Source organism: Apodemus sylvaticus, chromosome 4 (assembly GCF_947179515.1).
Source record: "Apodemus sylvaticus chromosome 4, mApoSyl1.1, whole genome shotgun sequence".
In the NCBI taxonomy this organism is placed as follows: domain Eukaryota; kingdom Metazoa; phylum Chordata; class Mammalia; order Rodentia; family Muridae; genus Apodemus; species Apodemus sylvaticus.
The window spans coordinates 18987945-19014565 of NC_067475.1; the positions used below are offsets into that span (position 1 = coordinate 18987945).

The following is a 26621-nucleotide window of genomic DNA, read 5'->3' on the forward strand; positions in this document are numbered from 1 at the left end:
AGCGAGCACAAGCCACCCTTTGTCATTTACTTTCTTTATGATAACCCTTCTGACTGGGGAGAGAGACAATTTCAATGTAGGCACAATTTGCATTTCCCTGCAGGCTACGAATGTTGAACACTTTTAAAATTATTTATTATTATTATTATTGTCATTTGCTTTTCTTTTGAGACTTGACTGTTAAATTCATGATTCCGTTGATGGATCCACGGTTTTGTTTGTGTTTCTTGTGTGCATTTATTATTTTATAGTGTTCTTGGATATTATGCTCTGAGGCACAAATGCCAATGATCTTTCTCCCGTTCTGGAAGCTGTTTTCACTTTATTACCAGTCTCTGTCAATGTGCACAAGTGTTTTAGTTTTGTGTAATCCCATTTGGGATTCTTGTGGTTATTTTTCACATCATTAGGGTTTTATTTGGAAGGCTATACAAGTTCAGTATTTTTGGTTTTAAAGGTGATTTCTTGTTATTTTTTATGTTTATGTGCATAGGTATGTATGTAAGATATGCATGTATATGTATATGTGTATGTATATGTGTATATGTACATGTATATGTATATAGCTCTCTCTCTCTCTCTCTCTCTCTGTGTGTGGTGTGTGTGTGTATGTGTGTGTGTGTGTGTGTGTGTGTGTATGCATGCCTGAATAAATTAGAAGAAGGCTTTGGATGCCCTGGAGCTGACAGAGCACATGATTGTGAGTTGCCTCATATGGATGCTTGGTAGTGAATCTTCAAACTCCTAATGAGTAACAAGTTTCTTAACCCCTGAGCCATTGTCCAGTGTTGGAACATTGGGCTTTTATGTATTTGAGTTTTTTGTTGATGTGTATATTTTGTCCATACATTCATTCTGTGTTTCTTAACTTGCAGACCAAGGACCTTTGCATTTAAGGCTGTATGTTTTGCTATTTTCCATGATTCTATTTGCTGTTCTGGTTCATTGAAAACTCTTTTGTCCTCCTACAGAGATGGTGTTCAAGGTTGGGCCTCATTAATTCCTTGCCCCTTGTCTTTCACTCACTTTCTATTTCCATGAGCTGTGTTTCTTCCTGTGCTCTCTTACCTAAAGTTATTTCTCCTTCTTCTCCTTCATCTCTTCCTCCTCCCCTTCTCTTCTCTTATTCCTCTATGGAATTTTCTTTAAGAATTTTTGGCTCCTCTAGCTTATTTGCCATGAATTACTTGAACTTTCGTTTGCCTTGAAACATTCCTACTTTCAACAGGAAATAGGCTGTAGCACATTTGGCTGCCAAGTACTTACTGTCAAAGGATGAAATAAATTCACTTCATAATTTCCAAGATTGGATGTTTGCTTACCACAGTTTTGATGTTGTTCTGATGTCTTGGTAACATGCATCAATTGAAACTCTGTGGCATTTCTGCTCCCATTTTAAGTTTTGATGTGGGATTTCTGGTGATTTGTTTTTACTTGGCATAACACTCATGGCAAAAGTTACTACCTGTGGTGATTCCATGGCTTTCCCAGTGTTCCTTCCAGGAACAGACATTGTGTTCACTGTGCTCTTGACTATGGGGATTTAGTATAGCAGCACAGGGCCCAGGATGGGGAAAATGTAATATATTTAAGTAGTAAAAATAAACCAACAGTGAATGGGCTAAAGGATTAGAAAGAATCCAGTAGAGATGAGGATAAAGTAACGGGTTACACCTACTAAAAGCAGAAAGTATTCTGCATTACATTTTGAGAAAGAAAGGAAAGACAAAAACTTTCTTCCAAGATACAAGATACACAACATACACACTGAGGGGCAGAAGGTAATTAAGCAAAAAAATTGCAAAGAAACATATCTTTTATCTTTTATACGTGTGAATATGGATAGAAGATATTTAAAGAAGAATAACAAATGAGTGATTTAAAAGTATAAGCACAAATGAACAGTGAAATTAAAAAAACAAAAAACCAAAAAAAAGGCACTATGTTCTCAGTTCTGATTGGAGGGCAGCCCGTAAAAAAAGATGCTATCATCTCAATCAAGGATTCTGATTGAAGGACAGCTGATTCTCAGGCTTTTGCTCAGTTCTGTCCATAAGGATACTACTGTAGCAAGTTCAGTCTCAAACTTTCTGCTGTGCCTCCATGCTGTGACTTGGGTGGAAGATGGTGAAGATCCCTTAGCTCTGAACTTCTCCACCACACTTCTGCTGTTAGGATCACAGTCTCAGTGACTTGGAATCTGTTGCTCCAATCCAACGCACTGCAGGTTCCACACTCTGTGGAAGGATTCTAGAGACCCCTTACCAGACTTGAGTTGCTTCCTCCACCCTGTGGCTAGAAGTCCATTGCTCTTACAGTGATGTCACACAATTCTAGGGTTGGTCAACATTTTCCTACAACTCCAACATGTCTATGATTGCATCCTACTAGTTTTAGTGTCTCTCTTGTCTCATGCCAGACTCTCTCCAGGGCACACATCTGCCAAGGAGGACTGGGCTGCAGAGGCTGCTCCTCTCTGGCCACTGCACTAAGGGACTTACATTTTAATGTTGGTAGTTGTTTGAGCCCCTTTACATCTATCTACAGGAGACTCTATGGCTCTTTTCTTCTGATCACCTAGGATGGCAGAGTGTCAAATGTGTGAACTCCTGCCCAATAAACAAGAATAATTGATATATTCAAAACAAATATTGGACAAATATCAGAAAACAAAAAATAAGTGGTATTCTACAAGAAGACTGACATCTAAAATGCCCAAGCAATGGCCAAGAATAAAATTCTCCTGAAGATACCAGGAAGATAGACATCTGATGGTTGATGAAGGATCCTGAATTCTATCACACAGCAAGAAAAGAGCATTAATAAAAAGCTGATACAATAAAGTGAGGATCTATGACATGCAGGTTCACTAGGTTATTATAAAAATGTTTCAGTTCTGGTTGCTATCATTTTATTGTGTTTACAGAAAATACTGGGATTTGGAAAGTGTTACACCAGAACTCTAAAACAACTGAAATTTTCTAGTTATCTAAAGATTTCAAAATTAGTTTAAATGTAAATTACTCTTCAGCATAATCATTTAGGTCTGTAGGACACTTAAAATGTGAAAAGAATAAATTTTTAGTAGATGTTTTGATCCATCTTATTTTTAATAATAATTTGCTGGAATTAATATATGACTACATCATTTCTCTCCTTCCCTTCCTCTCTCCAATAACCTCTCCAATAAACTCTCTAATGTACCACATCTCTCTCTCAAATCTGACTTCTTTGTCTTTGTTATTGCACACACACACACACACACACACACACACACACGCACATGTATATATTCCTAAATCAATGAACACACAATCTCTCCCATCTCTCTAATGTTATTGGATGTATATGATTTCATGACAGACCAGTTGGTACTGGATAATTAGGGAGCTCTTCCATGAGGAAGTTTATTCCAATCTCAGCATTCCTTAGTTGCCTGTAGTGCTTTGTTTAAGGTTCGGGCCCCATGAGATTTCCCCTCTGATGTAAAGCATGCCTATTAGTGTTGTACTTCTTTGAGTCTTGTCTAGGTACCAAGTTGGTGAGACTACATGGGAATAGCTTTCCCATCACTTCTAGGAGTCCCAGTCTCACATCAGACTTTCTGTTTTTCTGACTCTTCACTCTTTTCACACCTTCCCCCTTTTCTGTGATGTTCCCTGAGCCTTAGGTACAGAAATCATGTTGTAGCTGGGGCTGGGTACCACACAATCATTTGTTCCTTGGGCTTTGATTGGTTGTAGCTTTTTGTAGTGGTCTCCATCTGTTACAAAGAAAAATTTCTTTTATGAGGAATGAGAGCTACACTTATCTGTAGGGATAAAGATAAATATTTAGGATGGAGTTAAGAGTGACATTGGTTTAATAAAGTGTCTAGAATAGGATATCCTTCAAGATCCTTGGCATTACTATCTTCAGGTAATTAGTTGGGTTCCAAGTCAATGTTTGCCTATTGCTATTGCACCCTTTGGTTTATAACAGCATGCTCATGATCGTCCAGGTCATTGAGGTGAGTTCTTCTAACTGACTCAGAACATTTTCCATTTCATCTTTTCCTGCAAACATAAAGGTACTCTGGAAATGGCCTCAGAAGTCCACATGCCAGGCCCTGTGTGCCTCATCAAGAACTCCATTGAGCAGTTTTTGGTCAACCAGGAAGGCCTGGAAATCCTGTCTGCTATGGAAAAGCCTGTGATGGTGGTAGCAATAGTGGGCTTGTCCCACACAGGCAAATCCTATCTCATGAGTAAGCTGGCCGGAAAGCAGAAGGGTGAGTGATGTCAGCCAAGCTCTACTTAGTCCCCCTCCCACTTCCACTGTCAGCATCCAGCAAGCAAATGTAAGAAGAAAGAGCCAGAGACTCAGGTGATATGGGATGATTTGTGTCCATCAGTGGGCTTGTTTTTCTAAATTTGTCTTCTCACTGCTTCTTCCCACAATTCCATTACTTCTTCTTTTAAAGGTATAAGCATTTCTTAGTGGAAGAAATAATACATTAATAGAAACAGTCAACTTACTTTATAATGAATTACAGAATATTTGTTAGAATGTTCATCTAGGAGGAGCAAGAGTCCACTGATATCTCTGATGGAAATAAATGATAATCAGTATTGGATGTTCTGCCCTACCTGATTCTGAGTTGTAATCAAAACCAGTACTTGTAACTGGTTGTTCTCCTGTAAATGGTAAATATGTTCATTCCAATGAGATTTCAGGAAGCATGTGCTGTTTCTCTCTCCATCTCATCCCCATTCTGCAGGCTTCTCCCTGGGCTCCACTATGCAGTCTCACACAAAGGGCATCTAGATGTGGTGCATGCCTCTTCCCCAGAAGCCTGAACACACCCTGGTTCTGCTTGACACAGAGGGCCTGGAAGACATAAATAAGGTACAACACAATCCTTCAACTTTCCTCATGGTGCATCAATAGTCCACACCCGACCCCTCCTCCTTTGCTGCCACTACCCCATTCTGTCAGATGTAGTAAACCTGTGCCACATCTGGCATGAGGAAGATCCCACTTCTTGATACTCACTAGAGATCTAGCAGGAACAGATTATCTGGTTAGAATCCCTCTGCATCCCCAGAGGCCCAGAGCTACTCTGGGACTCATTACCCAGAAACCCCCCAGAATACCACTCCCCTTCCTTCCCTGACACCCCTCCCTCCTCTGCCACCATTGCCCTGTTCTGCCAGATGTGGTAGACCTGTGCCACGAGGATCCTACTTCTTGACACTCACTAGAGAACTGGGAGGAGCAGATTATCTAATACTCTTTAGAGAACTGGCAGGAGTAGGTCATTCAAGAACTGACACAAGTAGGGCATTTGAACTGGTAAAAGCTTGGCATTCAAGAACCAGCATCAGCAGTGCATTTGAGAACCAGCAGCAGCAGAACATTTGAGAAATAGCAGCCAGCAGGGCATTCGACCCTTGCCAAGTCTGCCATAGGAGAGACGCCATCACCTATTACTTCCTGGAGAACCAGATGTTTGCAGGGCATTAGAGAGAAAGGGACTCCCAGGAGCACAGAAACACAGGCCTGCAGGACACAGAAGATAGAGACAGCAAGACCAACTAACACCAGAGATAATGAGATGGCCAAAGGCAAACACAAGACCATTACCAACAGAAACCAAGGCAACATGGCACCAGCAGAACCCAGTTCTCCACAGCAAATCCTGCATACTCCATCACATCAGAAAAGCAAGAGCTATATTTAAAATCACATCTCACATTACTGATGGAGGACTTCATGAAGGACATAAATAACTCCCTTAAAGAAATTTAGGATAACATGGGTCAACAGGTAGAAACACCAAAATCCCTTAAAAAAAGACAAGAGAATATGGATCAAAAGGTAGAAGCCCTTAAAGAGGAAACACAAAAATCTCTTAAAGAAATAAAGGAGAACATGGGTCAACAGGTAGAAGCCCTTAAAGAGGCAATACAAAAGTCCCATAGGGAATCATGGGAGAACATGGGATAACATGTAAAAACCCTTAAGGAGGAATCACAAAAATCCTTGAAAGAAACACAGGAGAACATGTGTCAATAGGTAGAAGCCCTTAAAGAGGAATCGCAAAACTTCCTTAAGAATTTCAGGAACAAACTAGCAAACAAATGAAGGAACTGAACAAAACTATCCATGATCTGAAACTGGAAATAGAATCAACAAAGAAATTGCAAAGTAAGACATCTTTGAAGATAGAAAACCTTGGAAAGAATTCAGGAGTCATAGATGCAAACATCAAAAACAAAATACAAGAGATAAAAGAAAGAATCTCAGATGCTGAAGATTCCATAGAAAACATTGACTCAACAGTCTAAGGAAATGCAAAAAGATTGTAATCCAAAACATCCAGAAAATGTAGGACACAATGAGAACACCAAAGCTAAGGATTATGGGTATAGAAGAGAGTGAGGATTTACATCTTAAAGGCCCAGTAAATATCTTCAATAAAATTATAGATGAAAACTTCCCTAACCTAAAGAAAGAGATGCCCATGAACATACAAGAAGCCTACCGAACTCCAAACAGATTGGATCAGAGCAGAAATACCTCCAGTCACATAATAGTCAAAACACCAAATGCACTAAACAAAGAAAGAATATTAAAAGCACTGAGAGAAAAATGTCAAGTAACATATAAAGGCAGACCTATCAGAATTACAACAGACTTCTCACCAGAGACTATGAAAGCCAGAAGAGCCTGGGCAGATGTCATACAGAGAACATAAATGTCAGCCCAGACTGCAAAACTTTCAATTACCATAGACGGAGAAAACAAGACAAAAGCAAATTTATACAATATCTTTCCAGAAATCCAGCTCTGCAAAGCATAATGGGTGGAAAATACCAACACAAAGCAGCAAACCACACCATAGAAAAATCAACAAGGTAATCTTTCACCAAACCCAATAGAAGATAGATACACAACCAGGATTTCACCTTTAACTAAGAAGAAAACAGTAAGCAACAATCACTTTTTCTTAATATCTCTTAATATCACTGGTCTCAATTCCCCTATAAAAAGACATAGACTAACAGACTGAATATGTAGACAGGACCCAATGTATTGCTGCATACAAGAAACCCACCTCAGTGACAAAGACAGTCACTATTTAAGAGTCAAAGGTTGAAAACAATTTTCTAAGCAAATGGTTCCAAAAAAACCAAGCTGGAGTGGCCATTCTTATATAGGATAAAATTGACTTTCAACTAAAAGTTGTCAAAAAAGATAAAAAGGGACACCTCATACTGGTCAAAGGAAAAGTCTACCAAGATGAACTCTCAATTCTGAACATCTATGCTCCGAACGCAAGGGCAGCCACATTCATAAAAGAAACTTTAATAAAACTCAAAGCACACATTGCACCCCACACAATAATAGTGGGGGACTTCAACATCCCACTCTCAAAAATGGACAAATCATGGAATCAGAAGCTAAACAGAGATACAGTGAAACTAACTGAAGTTATGAACCAAATGGATCTAACAGATATTTATAGCATTCCACCCTAAAGCAAAAGAATATACCTTCTTCTCAGCACTTCATGGTACCATCTCATTCCATGTATCTTATCAGATCACCACAGCCTAAGGCTGGTCTTAAGCTCAAACAAAAGCAATGGAAAACACACATACACATACCTTGAACAATGCTCGTCTCAATGACAGCTTGGTCAAGGAAGAAATAAAGACATAAAAAAAAGACTTTTTAGAATTTAATGAAAATGAAGACACATCATACAAAAATTTATGGGACACAATGAAAGCAGTACTAAGAGGAAAACACATAGCTCTGAGTGCCTCCAAAAAGAGAATGGAGAGAGCTTACACTAACAGCTTGACAGTGCACTTGAAAGCTCTAGAACAAAAGGAAGCAAATACCCTCAAGAGGAATAGACAGCAGGAAATAATCAAACTTAGGGTCGAAATCAACCAAACAGAAACAAAAAGAACTATACAAAGAATCAACAAAACAAGGAGCTGGTTCTTTGAAAAAATCAACAAGATAGATAAACCCTTAGAGGAGTAGACAGCAGGAAATAATCAAACTTAGGGTCGAAATCAACCAAACAGAAACAAAAAGAACTATACAAAGAATCAACAAAACAAGGAGCTGGTTCTTTGAAAAAATCAACAAGATAGATAAACCCTTAGCCATACTAACCAGAGGGAACAGAGACAGTATTCAAATTAATAAAATCAGAAATGAAAAGGGAGACATAACAACAGAAACTGGAAATTCAAAAAATCATCAGATCCTACTACAAGAGCTTATACTCAATAAGGTTTGAAAACCTGAATGAAATGGACAACTTTCTAAATATATACCAGGTGCCTAAGCTAAAACAGGATCAGATAAACCATCTAAATAGTCCCATAAGTCCTGAGGAAATAGAAGCAGTCATTAATAGTCTCCCATAAAAAAAAAAAGCCCAGGACTAGATGGGTTTATCAGGGAATTCTATTCAAAGAAGAGTTAATACCAATACTCTTTAAACATTTCCATGAAATAGAAACTCAAGGAACACTAGCCAACTCATTCTATGAAGCCACAATAACGTTTATACCTAAACCACACAAAGACCAAAGAAGGAGAACTTCAGAACAATCTCCCTCATGAACATTGATGCACAAATACTGAACAAAATCCTGGCCAACCAAATGCAAGAATGCATCAAAACTATAATTCACCATGATCAGGTAGGCTTCATCAAAGGGATGCAGGGATGGTTCAATATGCAGAAATCTGTCATAACAAACTAAAGGAAAAATAACCACATGGTCATTTCATTAGATGCTGAAAAGGCTTTTGGCAAAATCCAGCATCCCTTCATGATAAAAGTCTTGGAGAGTTCAGGAATCTAAGGCCCATATCTAAACATAGTGAAAGCAATATAGTACAAACTGGTAGCCAAAATCAAGTTAAACTGAGAGAAACTTGAATCAATCCCACTAAAATCGGGGACCAGACAAGGCTGCACACTCTCTCCCTATCTATTCAATACAGTACTTGAAGGCCCTGACAGAGCAATCAGGCTGCAAAAGGAGGTCAAAGGTATAGAAATTGGAAAGAAAGAAGTCAAAATATCACTATTTGCAGATGATATGATAGTATACTTAAGCAACCCCAAGACTTCCACCAGAGAACTCCTAAAGCTGATAAACAACTTTGGCAAAGTGGCTGGATATAAAATTAACTCAAGCAAATCAGTAGCCTTCCTCTACACAAAGGAAAAACAAGAGGAGAAAGAAATTAGGGAAATGACACCCTTCACAATAGTCCCAAATAATATGTCATACCTAGGTGTGGCTCTTACAAAGTAAGTGAAAGATTTATATGACAAGAACTTTAAACCTCTAAAGAAAGAAATTGAAGAAAGTCTCAGAAGGTAGAAAGATCTCCCATGTTCATGGATTGGCAGGATCAATATTATAAAAATGGCCATCTTGTCAAAGCAATGTATACAAAGAACTCAAGAAGTTAGTCTCCAGAGAGTCAAATAACCCTATTAAAAATGGGATACAGAGCTAAACAGGGAATTCTCAACTGAGGAAACTCAAATGGCCCTAAAGCACCTAAAGAAATGTTCAGCACCCTTAGTTATTGGGGAAATGCAAATCAAAACAACACTGAGATTCCACCTTACACCAGTCAGAATGGCTAAGATGAAAAAACCCAGGGGACAGCAGATGCTGAAGCAGATATGGGGAAAAGGAACACTTCTCCATTGTTGGTGGGATTGCAGGCTGGTAAAACCACTCTGGAAATCAGTTTGGCAATTCCTCAGAAAATTAGACATAGTACTACCTGCTGACCCTGCTATACCACTCCTGGGCATATACCCAGAAGATGCTCCTACCTGTAATAAGGATACATGCTCTACTATGTTCATTGCTGTCTTATTTATAATAGCCAGAAATTGAAAAGAACCCAGATGTCCCTTAACAGAGGAATGGACACAGAACCTGTGGTATATATACACAATGGAGTACTATTCAGCTATTAAAAACAATGAATTTATGAAATTCTTAGGCAAATGGATGGAACTAGAAAGTATCATCCTGAGCGAGGCAACCCAATCACAAAAGATCACACATGGTATGCACTCATTAATATGCAGAAGTTAGCCCAAAAGCTCAAAATAAACAAGTTACAATTCACCCAACACAGGAAGCTCAAGAAGAACTTAAGTAAGGGTGCTTTGGTTCCTCTAAGAAAGGGAACAAAGTACTCACAGGACCAATAAGGGAAACAATGTGTGAAGTAAAGGCCACCCAGAGACTGCCCTACCTGGGGATTCATCCTATAAACAGTCAAAAACCCTGACACTACTAAGGACGACAAGAAGTGTATACCAAAAGGATCATGCAATGGTTGTCTCCAGAGGGGCCCTGCCAGAGACTTACACATACAGAGACAGATGCTAGCAACCAACTATTGGACTGGGCATGGGGTCCCCAGTGGAGGAGCTGGAGGGTGGTCCAGAAGAGCTGAAGGGGCTAATAGCCCCATGGGGAAGAACAATGACTTCAGCCACCCAGAAGCCCCAAGACTCCCGGGACTGAAGCATCAACCAAGGGGCACAAATGGTTCCAGCCAAAAATGTGGCAGAGGAAGACCTTGTTGGGCATCAGTGGGAGGAATGGTCCTTCGTCAGGTAAAGGCTCAACAGAGGCCCCGACAAAGGAAAACCGAGGGGGGAAGGTGGGGTGTGTCGGGTGGAGTGACATATACATGGAGTCAGGGGATGGGAGGAGGGCTTGGGTGGTCTTTGGGGAAAGGGGAAATTGGGAAATGTTTTAACATGGCAATGCAAATGAAGATGATATTCAATTAAAAAAATAAAAATAAATAAATCACCAACAGAGCTACCAAAAAAAAATAGTCCATGCCCAATCTTTAGTTATAGTTCTGATGCATCACATTAGTATATCACTTACCTGACACAGTAACCAAGAGCTGACATAGAAGTCAACTGATCAACAGAGAGTCAGCCTTAATAAAAATAACTGATAATTTCTTTTTTTGCCATTTTTCATTTATACCATCACACCATGTTTTGGTGAGACTTTTAATGGCATCTCTAAATTTAAATATGCATTTTATGAACATGCCTAAGTGTGAGCCTATGGAAATTATAAGAATTGTAACTTGTACATACCACCGTCAATGAGAGGAAAATAATATAAAAGTTATGTTTTACATGCAGTTGAGAACATCTAAGTCTGTGTTCATTCAGAGATGATGCACCTAACCTTTTAGACACTGGAGGCCACATGGAGTTTAGAGGTCAGGTGGCATGGGGTTGGGGACAAGGTATAGGATGCAGAACAGTCAGAGGGTGTACTGGCATGGGGCGGGGTATAAAATATTTAGTGTGGAAAATTTAATTAATCAATTAAAAAAAACCTTATCTTTTAGGTTGTGCTCTATTTCCATGAAGAGACACCATAATCAGGGCAACTATAATTTTTTTAAAGCATTTAGGTAACATTGATCTGTTTCAGAGGCTTAGTCTATTATTCTCAAGGTAGAGAGCATGGCAGTAGAATGGCAGTCATGGTGCTAGAACAGCAGCTGAAAGATACATCTTGATAAGCAGTAGGAGAGAGATGGAGATGGGAGGAAAGGCAAGAAAAGAGGGGGAGGGGAGAGACAGAGAGACTGGCCCTGGCATTGGCTTTTGAAACCTTAAAACCTACCCCCTGCGACATATTTTCTTCTGTCAGGCCATACCTACTAATCCTTCTAATTCTTTAAAATTTTTCCACTCCATTCATGAGGACAATGCATTTAATAATATAAGCCTATGGGTCCATTCTCACACTCCACCACAATTTACAATAGCATCACTTTTTAAATATTTATTCGATATATTTTTTATTTACATTTCAAATGATTCCCCCTTTTCTGGCTCCCCACTCCCTGAAAGTCCCATAAGCCCTCTTCCCTCCCCCTATTCTTCCATCCACCCCTTCCCACTTCCCTGATCTGGTATTGCCCTATACTGCTACACTGAGTCTGTCCAGAACCAGGGGCCACTCCTCCTTTCTTCTTGGACATCATTTGATGTGTGGATTACGTCTTGGGTATTCCAGTTTTCTAGGCTAATATCCACTTATTTGTGAGTGCATGCCATGATTGATCTTTTGAGACTGGGTTACCTCACTTAGTATGATGTTCTCCAGCTCCATCTATTTGTCTAAGAATTTCATGAATTCATTGTTTCTAATGGCTAATTAATACTCCATTGTGTATATATAGCACAGTTTTTGTATCCATTCCTCTGTTGAGGGATACCTGGGTTCTTCCCAGCTTCTGGCTACTACAAATAGGGCTGCTATGAACATAGTGGAGAACGTATCCTTATTACCTGCTGGGGAATCCTCAGGGTATATAAAAGCATCATTTTTTATTTATTTCAATCCACACAATTTGCAATAGAATCTTTTTCCATGGAGGATCACTTCACTACTCTTCCCAATATGAGAGAAACAAAACTCTTATTGAAAGACCTTATTTTCCCTGGTGCTAAAATGGCCCTTACCATAACATTTCCTGTGAGTGAAGCCCAGCATGCCAGTTTATATTTTAGTTACTGATGAACATTATGACTTCTAAGTGTGAATGTCCTTCATACTCTCATATATATAAATATACATTGTTGTGTTTGTACAACAAATCTACAAAGCAGATTTGAAGATTCATAAAATCATTGTACAGGTAGAACATTACTATGCAGTAGAAATGACTTGTCTTTGATGTCATAGCTGATGAGGAACAGACAAAGGCCTTTCATTGCTTACCTGAGTTGATGGAAAGTCTCTTTGTCACTCTTCTTCATTCACTGGCCTATAGGATGACAACCAGAATGACTGCTGGATCTTTGCCTTGGCAGTCCTTCTCAGCAGCAGCTTCATCTACAACAGCATAGGAACCATCAACCAGCAGCCCACGGACTAGCTGCAGTATCCTATTGGTGTTCTTTAGTATAGTTCTAAACCTTGACAAAAACAGCATAATTATAACACCAGGTAGACAGGAAGGCAAGGACCTTAGTATTTTAAGTATCTCATTAACAAATCTCCTGATACTCCTTCATGTGAGATTGCCTCACTGTACAGAATCAGTTCAAACTTCTTACATTATACGTTGTCATAAAAAGAGTGGTACACTGCTGAGAGCATCCCTATCTGGAACAATATCCTGCATTTACCCAAATCCTTAATATGAATCAGAACCCATGTTTCAGTAATCAGTAATATCATTATCTCTAAATGTTAGTAATATCCTGATTGCTCACTGAATGCTATAGGTAATATTTATCCTGCAAACTCAACAAAGGACCCTAAACCTAGAAGGAATAGCTTCATTATTTCATCAGGTGAACCAGTAGGACAGGCCATTGTTTTCAAACACCACAATTGAAATTGCAAATCTAAGGGATTTGGAAAATCCTTTTCTCCGTACTAAGTTCATCTCAAATCCACCACAAGTTCAAGCTTTCATGGACTATGTGTCTTTTAAACAGTATCCCAGACTGCTCAGAAATCCATTTCTGGCTTAGTATCCCACATTCTCTTTCAACCACCACAACTAAAAAATCAAACCTAAAGTATATGGAAAATTGCTTTCCCTTTACCAGGTTTACCTCTGTCTCATCACAAGTTCAAGCTTTCCTGGCTTATACATCCTTTCAACAGAGTCACACACAATTCAGAAAATTCATTTCTGGCTTAATATCACAGATCTTTCAAATATTCAACATCAGTTAAAACTATGTCCCTGCAAATTACCAGTCCTGTCAGCATCTGTAAGTATTGCTGTCTAACTGGCCAGTTAATGTGCTATAGGAAATGCCTCCTTCTAATCTCTCAGGTGCTTGGAGGTACTGTTTGTTTGGTTTATGCTACCATCACACTTTGCATGTTATAGAACTGTAGAAGACACAGGTATGCTTCCTATTTAGACCATGATGCATGTTCTCATTCTTATGCCAATTAAAAGAAGACAAGAGACTCTGAAGCATGGTCTCTCAAGAACAGATACTTTCTAGCCTTTTTTTCAAACATCCACTTGGACACAATATTTTTTTTGTCCAAAAGGCACTCATCTATACCTGATGTCCCTGTCCCCCCCCCCTTCTTACACTCTTTTCAACCTTCTCTTATCTTGTCTAGATCATTATCAAACTTTGCTAAATTTCAATGAACTTAACTTCAAATATTGAATGCAAGTAACTCCTTATCCAGTGGGACATTGTATTGTTTTCTTAGCAGATGCCATGAGTCTAACTCTTCTTCCTTTCTGCATAATTTGGCTCTTAGTTCTAGAGTTTCTAAGTTATCCACTATTCCACCTACCACACCAGCAAGACTTTCCTGTTTACATGTCTTCTTCTTGTGTCTTCTTAATATATGGCTCTCTTAACTGTGTCTCTAATAGCCTAGTTTTCCTTTTTCTCTAGGGAGTGTCATTGTGCCTCAAGGGCTTCTGGAGCACCTATGTGTCAGCTGTCATCCAGTATCTCTCTGTAGATGCAGCCACATTCAGCCTTTCACATTTAGCTGATGATGGAACATCACATGTAGGTATCTTAGAGACAATTCAAATCAAAACTCGCAAAATGTCTCCTTCCTCAGTGTTTCAAATTGCATTAACATTTACCATCTTTTGCAAAATTGCTTAGATTAAAGCATAGAAATCACTCAGTTAAACCATTTCCTATACACAAGAAGTCATTATTCTATTATTCCCAGCTTTCTTAGCAAAGCAATTTCCCTAGACTGGTATATTCTCTATGTTGTGTGTTGATTCAAAAACACACTACCACCTTTGCCCGGGAGCTGTGACCCTGAAGCTGCTGCCTATATGCTAGCCTTTCCCAGTTCCCTTTTGTTCTTCCAGGTTCAACTTTACCAAGCTGTCAGCACCAACCAGGCTTCTCTCTCTACCCACCTTTGCACAATCAAAACCACTCAGATGGCTTTCTTACTTTAGAATTTGCCTACTAGCACAATTGCTGGGCTCAAATACTTCTTGCTTGGAACTGTGAGTGCTTAATAATGTTTTATTCTTATCTCTCCTCCTGCCCTAAGCTTAATGGCTTGTATCAGCTAGCCTCTGACAACCTGTTTGACTATCTGCTGGTGATAGAGACTCCTAGTTCTAGCTTCCCTAAGATCTTACATGACTGTTTTGTGCCTCTCCTTCCAAAGCCTGGCTGAAAAGTTCCTTCTCTTTTCCTGTGTCTCCTTTTCCTCCTGGGACTAGAAAGTTCCCCTTGTCCCTTCCACCCAGCAATTGGCTCCTGGCCTTATGTATTGACCAAATCAAGAACTAATTAGCAAACCAGACTGAAAGATCTGCATACCACCCTCTCTATCTCTAGTTACCTCCATGACAAACTCTAGTCTAAGCTTTTCTCATCTTGATCATGTCATTTGCCAAATGCTTCTTTGCTTATACTCTTGATTATCAAGTATAATCCCAGACAGTATGATCTTCAGAAATGATGTTGTATCATATCTTTTCTACATAAAGTGCCTTCCATTTAGTGGAAATCTATCTGAAGACTAGGGTCTGTCTAGCTTAATTTCCTACATGTATGTCTTTAGGAAGTTCTGCCCTACCACCATGGTAAGCATAAATTTTACTCAATATATAACCACATTTTCCTAATTAAGGATTTACAAGTGATGTAAATTTTATTTGGAACACTCTTCTGCTATACCTTCCATGTTTGGATTTTTGATAACCTAGAATCTCGCAGAGCCCAAGTAGCCCTTTGATGAATACATTGAGCAAGCTCCCCAGGCACATCCATAAACTGACTCACTATCACTTGGGCTAGTTTATTTTTTTTGCATCACAATTTTTAGCAATATTTGAGGATTTTTTGGATATTATTCATGCAATTATTGGATGTCTCTTTAAGTATAATATACACTCTAGTGTTGGCATGCTTTTGCTTATTTTAAAAGTTTGACCCAGGGAAAGTGCTTTTTCTATAGAAGACATAAAATTGATATTTGTGACCAAGTAAATTCTGAAAATGAATAAGCTAACAAATAAATATGTTATTTTTGAGGTGCAGTGGCGGGATCCACATTATAAAAATGGTTTTTTCACATTATAAAAATGTCACTGAGCATGCCAGCTATGTGACAAAATTGACCAATCTAATCAAATCAAAGGATTCCCCTGATTAGAGTGATTTAGACAACTCAGCTTACTTTGCAGGCTTCTTTCCGGACTTTGTGTGGACTCTGAGGGATTTTTCCCTGCAGCTGGAATCTAATGGATGGTCTATCACTCCAGATGAGTACCTGGAGAGTTCACTGGCTCTAAGACCAGGTAAATGGGTGCAATGGAAATTTGGGAATAGTATGTGCTTTCCTCAGAGCTGTTAAGGGAAATGAAAACCCAGCCTGGCTGCGTGAGGAAGGCATGTTCTTTTATATTCCTTTTGTTTTTGCTTTTCTCATTCCACATTAGTTATTTCCCACTTGATTTGGGAAAATTATATTATTAAAAGGGTCATGTTTTCTCCCACAAGCACTAAATAATGATATTAATATCATAATAGCAGTTTGTACATAGATGAAAAACAAAACAACAACAATAAAAACAACAAAGCAATAAAGACAAGATTTATAAAAGGAAACATTTAATTTGGAGCTTTATACAGCTTCAGAGAGTCTATTATCATCATGACAAGGAGCATTCACAAGTACATATGATGCTGGGAAAGTAGTAGAGAGCTGTATGTCCTGAGATAGTTTTTCAAACCTTAAAACACAAGGCATACTCCCTAGAATAAGGCCATACCTCCTAATCCTTCTCAAACAGGTTTACTTCCCCATAACTAAGCATTAAAATATTTGAGTACATAGGGACTGACCCATCCAGCAGGTCCAGTTATTCCAGGGTCCCGAAGAGGCACTACCTGAGGGTCAAAAGCGGGGAGAGAAGAAAGGAGGCCAAGCACCCTAAGAAAGACAAAGTCAGTCTGGGTTGTGTCAAAGCCTTGTTTAGTGTTCTGGGGTACACAGGTTTTAAGCTCTCGGGGGAAGAGTTCTTCTCAAGGCAAGAACAAAGGAGGGAAGGGCAATCTTAGCAGTTTCAGCGGGAAGAGATAAGGGTCCTCCAGTGGAGACTTCTGGTGTTTGCATTGTCTGGAGCACCTCACAGTTATCTCAGGACTTCCTTCCACCGCAATTACCAGAGAGGCTCTTCTTTGTTTTACTCAGGACCTTTACCCTGTCAGCCCTCTAGGCCAAAGTGAGGATCTCTAATGGCTTTCCACAGGGGACCATTCTCATTAAAGCCACCAAGATTCACCTTCTTGAAATGTTATGGAACCATTCTAGATGCTCTGAGAATGATCTGCAGCAGTCATTCAGGCAGGAAGGATGGTCTCAGGCCAGGAGGTTTGGTTGGACCAGATGACAAGAAAAACTTCCTGGCTAATATTTCAGGGAAGGGTCCATGACGAAAAGTACGTAGACACACAAGAAATTAATGGTATCATTGTAGACTTTTTGTTGCTCTATGTTTAGGTGGGTGGGTTTTTTTTTGTTTGTTTGTTTGTTTTGTTGGGTTTTTTTTTGTCTTATTGATGTTTTACTTGTATATTATGGATAAACTTTTGTGTTTTAGTGGGTTTTGTTTTCTGTGTGATAGTTTCTTGGTTTTGTTTGGGGGGATGACTGTTTACTTGTTTAATTTTTAAAAGGAGAGAATAAGACAAGGCATGGAGGTGTATGGATAAGGAGGCCTGAACGTTGTGGGTCGAGGTGGGGGAAGAGAACATATGAGCAAAATATATTGTATGACAAATTTGTTTTTCAATATAAGGTTACATTTTGAAGCTAAAATCAACATTATTAAATTATGATAACATATGAAATAAATATTTTGAGGGGGATAAGGCTTTAAAGATACAGATAGATGGATAGAATCACCTGTTACTAAATTTGAATGGTTGGAAATGATTGAGTCTGGGAGGGGGACATCAGGTTAATTTTAAAACCTTAAACTTGAAATACTGTTTGAATCACAAGGTATTTATTGCATAGTTGATAAAATTAAATTGAATGAAATAAGCATGGTTAGTCTTCAATGCACATATTTACTTCCTCATTCTAACCCCCTTCAACATCTAGCCTGAAGCAATGTTGAAAAAGTACTTTGAGTCCAAGGAGGAGGTGGCTGAGACACTTCTAATAAAGGACCAGTCACTCACTGAAGGCTTCCGAGTTGCCAGCAGGGAGAAGTCAGTGTGCTCTGGTGAATCCAGCGGCCCCTGCAGGAGCCTCCAGGTGTCTGCTTTGGGATCTAAACAGCCTGGGCCACAGCACTCAGTCTCCAGGAAGTGCAGGAGACCTGGTGTGCACCCAGAGGCAGTCTGGGAGAGCACACAGCTTGCTCTGGTGGCAGGGAGCTTAGGCTCCAGTCCTGAGGCCTCTGGTGGGAGCCCTCAGATCTCTCTGCTTCCGGATCCAGATCAACCTGGGCAGCAACTCCACATCTCCAGGTCCTGCAAGAGGCAAGAGGGGCTTCCAGGCGGCCAGCGGGGAGAAGTCAGTGTGCTTTGGTGAATCCAGCAGGCCCCTGCAGGAGCCTCCAGGTGTCTGCTTTGGGATCTGAACAGCCTGGGCCACAGCACTTGGTCTCCAGGAAGTGCAGGAGACCTGGTATGCACCCAGAGGCAGTCTGGGAGAGCACACAGCTTGATCTGGTGGCATGGAGCTTAGGTTCCAGTCCTGAGGCCTCTGGCAAGAGCCCTCCGATCTCTCCCCTTCCAGATCCAGATCAGCCTGGGTGGCAACACCACATCTCCAGGTCCTGCAAGAGGGGCTTCCAGGAGGCCGACTGGGAGGAGTCAGTGTGCTCTGGTGAATCCAGCAGGCCCCAGAGAGAGCCTTCAGGTGTCTGCTTCGGGATCTGAACAACCTGGGCAAAAGCAACCTGTCTCCAGGCAGTGCAGGAGGTAAGCTGTGCACCAGAGGCCACCTGGGAAGGGGCAGCTTGCACTGGTGAGTCCAGCATTGACAAGACCAACTAACACCAGTGAGAACTAGATGGCAAAAGGCAAATGCAGGAATGTCACTAACAGAAATCAAGGCAATATGGCAATGTCTGAACCCAATTCTCCTTTACCAGCATGTCCTGGATACCCCATCACATCATTAAAACAAGATTTGGATTTAAAATCACTGGTCATGATGCTGGTACAGGAACACATGAAGGACATACTTAAAGAAATTCAGGAGAAAATGGATCAAAAGTTAGAAGCCCTTGCAAGAGAAATACAAAAATCATTGAAAGAAATCCAGGAGGATACAAAAGCCAATAAGGAAGAAACGCAAAAAACACTTAAAGAAATACAGGAGAACTTTGGTCAACAGGCTGAGGTCATGAAAGAGGAAACACAAAAATCTCAGGAAAGCACAAACAAGCAAGTGAAGGAGCTAAGCAAAACCATCCAGGATCTAAAATCAGAAGTAGAAACAACTAAGAAAACTCAAAGGGAGACAACTTTGGAGATAGAAAGCCTTGGGAAGAAATCAGGGGACATAGATGCAAATAACAACAACAGAATAAAAGAGATAGAAGAAAGAATCTCAGATGCTGAAGATACCATAGAAACCATGGACTCAACAGTTAAAGAAAATGCAAAATGCAAAAAGCTTGTAACCCAAAATATCCAGGAAATCCAGGAAACAGTGAGAAGACCAAACCTAAGGATTATAGGCATAGATGAGAGTGAAGATTTACAACTTAAAGGACCAGCAAATATTTTCAATCAAATTATGGAAGAAAACTTCCCTAACCTAAAGAGAGAGATGCCCATGAATATACAAGAAGCCTACAGAACTCCAAACAGACTGGACCAGAACAGAAATACTTCCTGTCACATAATAATCAAAACACCAAATGTACTAAACAAAGAAAGAATATTAAAGGCAGTAACATATAAAGACCAAGTAACATATAAAGGAAGACCTATCAGAATCACAGCAGACTTTTCACCTGAGACTATGAAGGCTAGAAGATCCTGGGAAGATCTCATGCAGACTCTAAGAGAACACAAATGCCAGCCAAAACTACTATATCCAGCAAAACTCTCAATCACCATAGATGGAGAAACTAAGATATTCCATGACAAAACCAAGTTTACCCAATATCTATCCACAAACCCAGCCCTACAAAGGATAATAGGAGGAAAAAAACAATACAAGGAGGGAAACTTCACCCTGGAAAAAGCAAGATAGTAACCTTTCATCAAACCCAAAAGAAGTTAACCAATCAAATTTAAAAAATAACGTCAAAAATGACATGAAGTAACAATCACTATTCCTTAATATCTCTTAACATCAATGGACTCAATGCCCCAATAAAAAGAGATAGACTAACCTACTGGATATGTAAACAGGACCCTACATTTTGCTGCTTACAGGAAACACACCTCAGGGTCAAAGACAAACACTACCTTAGAGTAAAAGGCTGGAAGACAATTTGACAAGCAAATGGTCTCAGGAAACAAGCTGGAGTAGCCATTTTAATTTCAGATAAAATTGACTTTTAACCCAAAGTCATCAAAAGAGACTCTGAGGGACACTTCTTGTTGGTCAAAGGAAAAATACAACAAGAAGAACTCTCAATCCTGAACATCTATGCTCCAAATGCAAGGGCACCCTCTTTCGTAAAAGAAACTTTATTAAAGCTCAAAGATGCTCATTGCACCTAACACAATAATTGTGGGTGACTTTAACACTGCACTTTCCTCAATGGACCGATCAGGAGAACAGAAACTAAACAACGACACAATGAAACTAATTAAGCTTTGGACCAATTAGATTTAACAGATATATATAGAACATTCTATCCTAAAGCAAAAGAATATACCTTTTTCTCAGCACCTCATGGTACCTTCTCCAAAATCAACCATATAATCGTTCACAAGACAGACCTCAACAAATATAAGAAGATTGAACTAATCCCATGCCTCATATCAGATCACTATGGAGTAAAAGTGGTCTTCAATAGCAGCAAAAACAACAAAAAACCCACATACACGTGGAAACTGAACAATATTCTACTCAATGACACCTTGATCAAGGAAGAAAGAAAGAAAGAAATTAAAGACTTTTTAGAACACAATGAAATGAAAACACAACATACCCAAATCTATGGGACACAATGAAAGCAGTGCTAAGAGGAAAACTCATAGCCCTGAGTGCCTCCAAAAAGAAAATGGAGAGAGCATACACTAGCAGCTTAATGACACACCTGAAAGCCCTGGAACAAAAAGAAGCTATTTCACCCAGGAGGAGTAGAAGGCAGGAAATCATCAAACTCAGAGCTGAAATCAATAAAGTAGAAAAAAAGACAACCATACAAAGAATCAACAAAACCAGGAGTTGGTTCTTTGAGAAAATCAACAAGATAGATAAACCCTTAGCTAGACTAACCAAAGGGCACAGAGACAGTATCCAGATTAACAAACTTAGAAATGAAAAGGGAGATATAGCAACAGAAACTGAGGAAATTCAAAAAATCATTAGATCCTACTACAAAAGCCTATACTCAACACAACTGGAGAATCTGGAGGAAATGGACAGTTTCCTAGACAGATATCTGACACCAAAACTAAATCAGGATCAAATAGATCAACTAAACAGTCCCATAACACCTGAAGAAATAAAAAGGGTCATAGAATGTCTCCCAACCAAAAAAAGCACGGGACCAGATGGCTTCAGTGTAGAATTCTATCAGACCTTCATAGAAGACCTAACACCAATACTCTTTAAACTATTCCTTCAAATAGAAACAGAAGGAACTATACACAACTCGTTCTATGAAGCCACAATTACACTGATACCAAAACCACACAAAGATCCAACAAAGAAAGAGAACTTCAGGCTAATTTCTCTTATGAATATTGATGCAAAAATACTTAATAAAATTCTTGCCAACCAAATCCAAGAACACATCAATACGATTATCCTCCATGATCAAGTAGGCTTCATCCCGGGGATGCAGGGATGGTTCAATATAAGGAAATCCATCAATGCTATCCACTACATAAACAAACTCAAAGAAAAAAAAACATATGATCATCTCATTAGATGCAGAAAAAGCATTTGACAAAATCCAGCATCCTTTCATGCTAAAAGTATTGGAAAGAACAGGAATTCAACGCCCATACCTAAACATCGTTAAAGCAATATACAGCAAACCAGTAGCTAACATCAAACTAAATGGAGAGAAACTTGAAGCAATCCCACTAAAATCAGGGACTAGACAAGGCTGTCCTCTCTCTCCATATCTTTTCAATATAGTACTTGAAGTTCTAGCTAGAGCAATTAGACAGCATAAGGAGGTCAAGGGGATACAAATTGGAAAGGAAGAAGACAAATTATCACTATTTGCAGATGACATGATAGTCTACTTAAGTGACCCGAAAACCTCCACCAGAGAACTCCTACAACTGATAAACAACTTCAGCAAAGTGGCTGGTTATAAAATCAACTCCAGCAAATCAGTTGCCTTCCTATACTCAAAGGAGAAGAAGGCTGAGAAAGAAGTTAGGGAAACGACACCCTTCAAAATAGCCACAAACAATATAAAGTATCTTGGTGTGACTCTAACCAAACAAGTGAAAGATCTATATGACAAGAACTTTAGGTCTCTGAAGAAGGAAATCGAAGAAGACCTCAGAAATTGGAAAAATCTTCCATGCTTGTGGATTGGCAGGATTAATATAGTTAAAATGGCCATCTTGCCAAAAGCGATCTACAGTTTCAATGCAATCCCCATCAAAATCCCAACTCAGTTCTTCACAGAGTTAGAAAAAGCAATTCTCAAATTCATCTGGAATAACAAGAAACCCACGATAGCGAAAACTATTCTCAACAACAAAAGAAATTCTGGGGGAATCAGTATCCCTGACTTCAAGCAATACTACAGAGCAATAGTGTTAAAAACTGCATGGTATTGGCACAGTGACAGACAAGTGGAACAATGGAATAGAATTGAAGATCCAGAAATGAATCCACACACCTATGGTCACTTGATCTTCCACAAAGGAGCCAAAAACCTCCAGTGGAAAAAAGATAGCGTTTTCAACAAATGGTGCTCATTCAATTGGAGGTCAGCATGCAGAAGAATGCAAATTGATCCATTCTTATCTCCATGTACTAAACTTCACTCCAAGTGGATCAAGGACCTCCATGTAAAACCAGACACACTGAAACTAATAGAAAAGAAACTGGTGAAGACCCTTGAGGACATGGGCACAGGGGAAAAGTTCCTGAAATGATCACCAAAAGCTTATGCTTTAAGATCAAGAATTGACAAATGGGACCTCATAAAATTACAAAGTTTCTGTAAGGCAAAGGTCACTGTTCAAAGGAAAAAACGGCAACCATCAAATTGGGAAAGGATATTCACCAACCCCACATCTGATAGAGGGCTAATATCCAATATATACAAAGAACTCAAGAAGTTAGACCCCAGGGAACCAAATAACCCTATTAAAAAATGGGGTAGAGATCTTAACAAAGAATTTTCACCTGAAGAAATTCAGATAGCCGAGAGGCACCTTAAGAAGTGCTCAACATCATTAGTCATTAGGGAAATGCAGATCAAAACAACCCTGAGACTCCAGAAAACCAAACAACCCTATTAAAAAATGGGGTACAGAGTTAAACAAGGAATTCTCAACTGAAGAAATTCGGATGGCGGAGAAGCATCTTAAAAAATGCTCAACTTCATTAATCATTAGGGAAATGCAAATCAAAACAACCCTAAGATTTCATCTTACACCAGTCAGAATGGCTAAGTTTAAAAATTCAGGAGACAGCAGGTGTTGGAGAGGGTGTGGAGAAAGAGGAACACTCCTCCACTGCTGGTGGGGTTGCAAATTGGTACAACCACTCTGGAAATCAGTCTGGCAGTTCCTCCGAAAACTGGGCACCTCACTTCTAGAAGATCCTGCTATACCACTCCTGGGCATATACCCAGAGGATTCCCCACCATGTAATAAGGATACATGCTCTACTATGCTCATAGCAGCCCTATTTATAATTGCCAGATGCTGGAAAGAACCCAGGTATCCCACAACAGAAGAGTGGATGCAAAAAAAATGTGGTATATCTACACAATGGAGTACTATTCAGCCATTAGAAACAATGAATTCATGAAATTCTTAGGCAAATGGATGGAGCTAGAGAACATCATACTAAGTGAGGTAACCCAGACTCAAAAGGTGAATCATGGTATGCACTCACTAATAAGTGGTTATTAACCTAGAAAACTGGAATACCCAAAACATAATCCACACATCAAATGAGGTACAAGAAGAAAGGAGGAGTGGCCCCTGGTTCTGGAAAGACTCAGTGAAACAGTATTCGGCAAAACCAGAATGGGGAAGTGGGAAGGGGTGGGTGGGAGGACAGGGGAAGAGAAGGGGGCTTATGGGACTTTTGGGGAGTAGGGGGCTAGAAAAGGGGAAATCATTTGAAATGTAAATAAATTATATCGAATAAAAAAAATCAAAAAAAAAAAAAAAAAAAAAAACAACCCTGAGATTTCACCTTACACCTGTCAGAATGGCTAAGGTCAAAAACTCAGGAGACAGCAGGTGTTCGCGAGGATGTGGAGAAAGAGGAACACTCCTCCACTGTTGGTGGGGCTGTAAGATGGTACAACCACTGTGGAAATCAGTCTGGAGGTTCCTCAGAAAACTAGACATGAGACTTCCAGAGGATCCTGCTATACCTCTCCTGGACATATACCCAAAGGATTCCCCAGCATGCAATAAAGACACATGCTCCATTATGTTTATAGCAGCCTTATTTATAATAGCCAGAAGCTGGAAAGAACCCAGATGCCCCTCAAAGGAGGAATGGATACAGAAAATATGGTATATTTACACAATGGAATGCTACTCAGCAATTAAAAACAATGAATTCACAAAATTTTTATGCAAATGGTTTGATCTGGAAAATATCATCCTAAGTGAGGTAACCCAATCACAAAAGAATACACATGGAATGAAATCTCTGATAAGTGGATATTAATTAGCCCAGAACCCCTGAATACCCAAGGCACAAATTGCATAACAAATGACTCCCATGAAGAAGTATGGAAAGGGTCCGGATCCTGGAAAGGATTGATCTAGCATGGGAAGGGAATATAAGGACAGAGAAAAAGGAGGGAGGTGATTTGAGAAGGGATGGAGAGAAGAAGGTTTATGGGACATATGGGGAGGGGGGATCCGGGAAAGGGGAACACATTTGGAATGTAAACAAAGAATATAAAAAATAAAAATATTAAAAAAATAAATTTGTAATATATCAAAAAAAAAAAAAGCAGACTGAAGGTAAAAGCTACTGAGAAGATTCCAGATGCTGGAAATTCTCAGCATGAGCTGCAATATTGGTCCATATGATATCATAATTGTAGAGAAAAAGATGTCAAGTGTCACTCCTAGCTTCATGCTGGCTATTTCTAAAACAGAAGAGCTGGCAATTTCCCTCCTCCTTAGCCAGTTTCCAAGGCAAAGTTTCCACAAAGTGGTAAAAAACAAAAGCAGCTCAAAATTACTTTTTTTCTCATCATAGTAGAAAATATAAAAGCTGAAGCTTCAGCAGCTACAATCAGAGTATTGGAGGAAATGGAAAAGAAGAATGAGCTGCTGATGGAAGAGAAGAAAAAACAGTTATCAAGAGGTCAGGAAACAGAGGATTGAAAAGATCAAGCAGGAATGAAATGAGTTAAGGGCAGAGCAAGAAAGAATCATATCCCTTGGCCATCAGCAGTGGAACCAAGGTCACAGGGTCCAGGCAGGCCCTGCACCCACTACCTAGACCATCGCTGGCCAGCTGTGCTGCAAGCAGCAGCAGATTTATAATGTCTTTCACCACACAGAAGCCACATCAGAAGTCTGCCTCCCGTCAGTCAGTTACAAGAGTCTCACCTCCATATTGGTTCTCAGACACCAGAGAGATCACACAGCCTGAGGTATGCAAGCATAACCTGAGGCCAACATCACGGGGATCTAAGCCCAAGAGGTGTTGGCCTGCACCCAGGCCCTGGGCTGTTCGAGGGGGGGGGGCATCAGTGTGCCAACTCTGCACCCAGCCAGGAGATTGTTTGCCAAGCCCGGCACATGTGCTGCCATTTTGGCTACGGGATGCCAGAGAGTTCTAGCAGGCAAAGTTGGCTAACAGGCATAGCCCGGGGCTAACATAGCCGGGGTCTAGGCCCAACAGGCCCTGTACTGTTCCCAGGACCTGGGCTGCTCAGTGGGCCATCAGTGTGCCAACCCAGCCAGGAGGTTGCTAGCCCAGCAGACTCTCCCTGCACTCTCAGGGAGCATGTACACGCTGCCATCCTGGCCATCTGACAGAACCAGTTAACACTCATAGCCCAAGAGGAACTTTGCTCAGGCCTTGGCCTGCCAGGCTTTTGCCTAGACTCGGAGCCTGAGCAGCTAGGCTAGCCTTGTGTGCACCAATCCGGTTGGGAGATCGGCTGCCCAGCAGAGTGATCATCACCTGAAAGCATACACCATCAGCACTCCCTGAAGGAGCAAA

At 40.0% G+C, this 26621-nt stretch overlaps 1 pseudogene; it reads left to right on the forward strand.

The window, feature by feature from the left end:
- Positions 1-4080: 4080 nt before the first annotated feature.
- Positions 4081-26621, forward strand: part of LOC127682494 (guanylate-binding protein 2-like) — a 53911-nt pseudogene continuing 31370 nt past the window's right edge.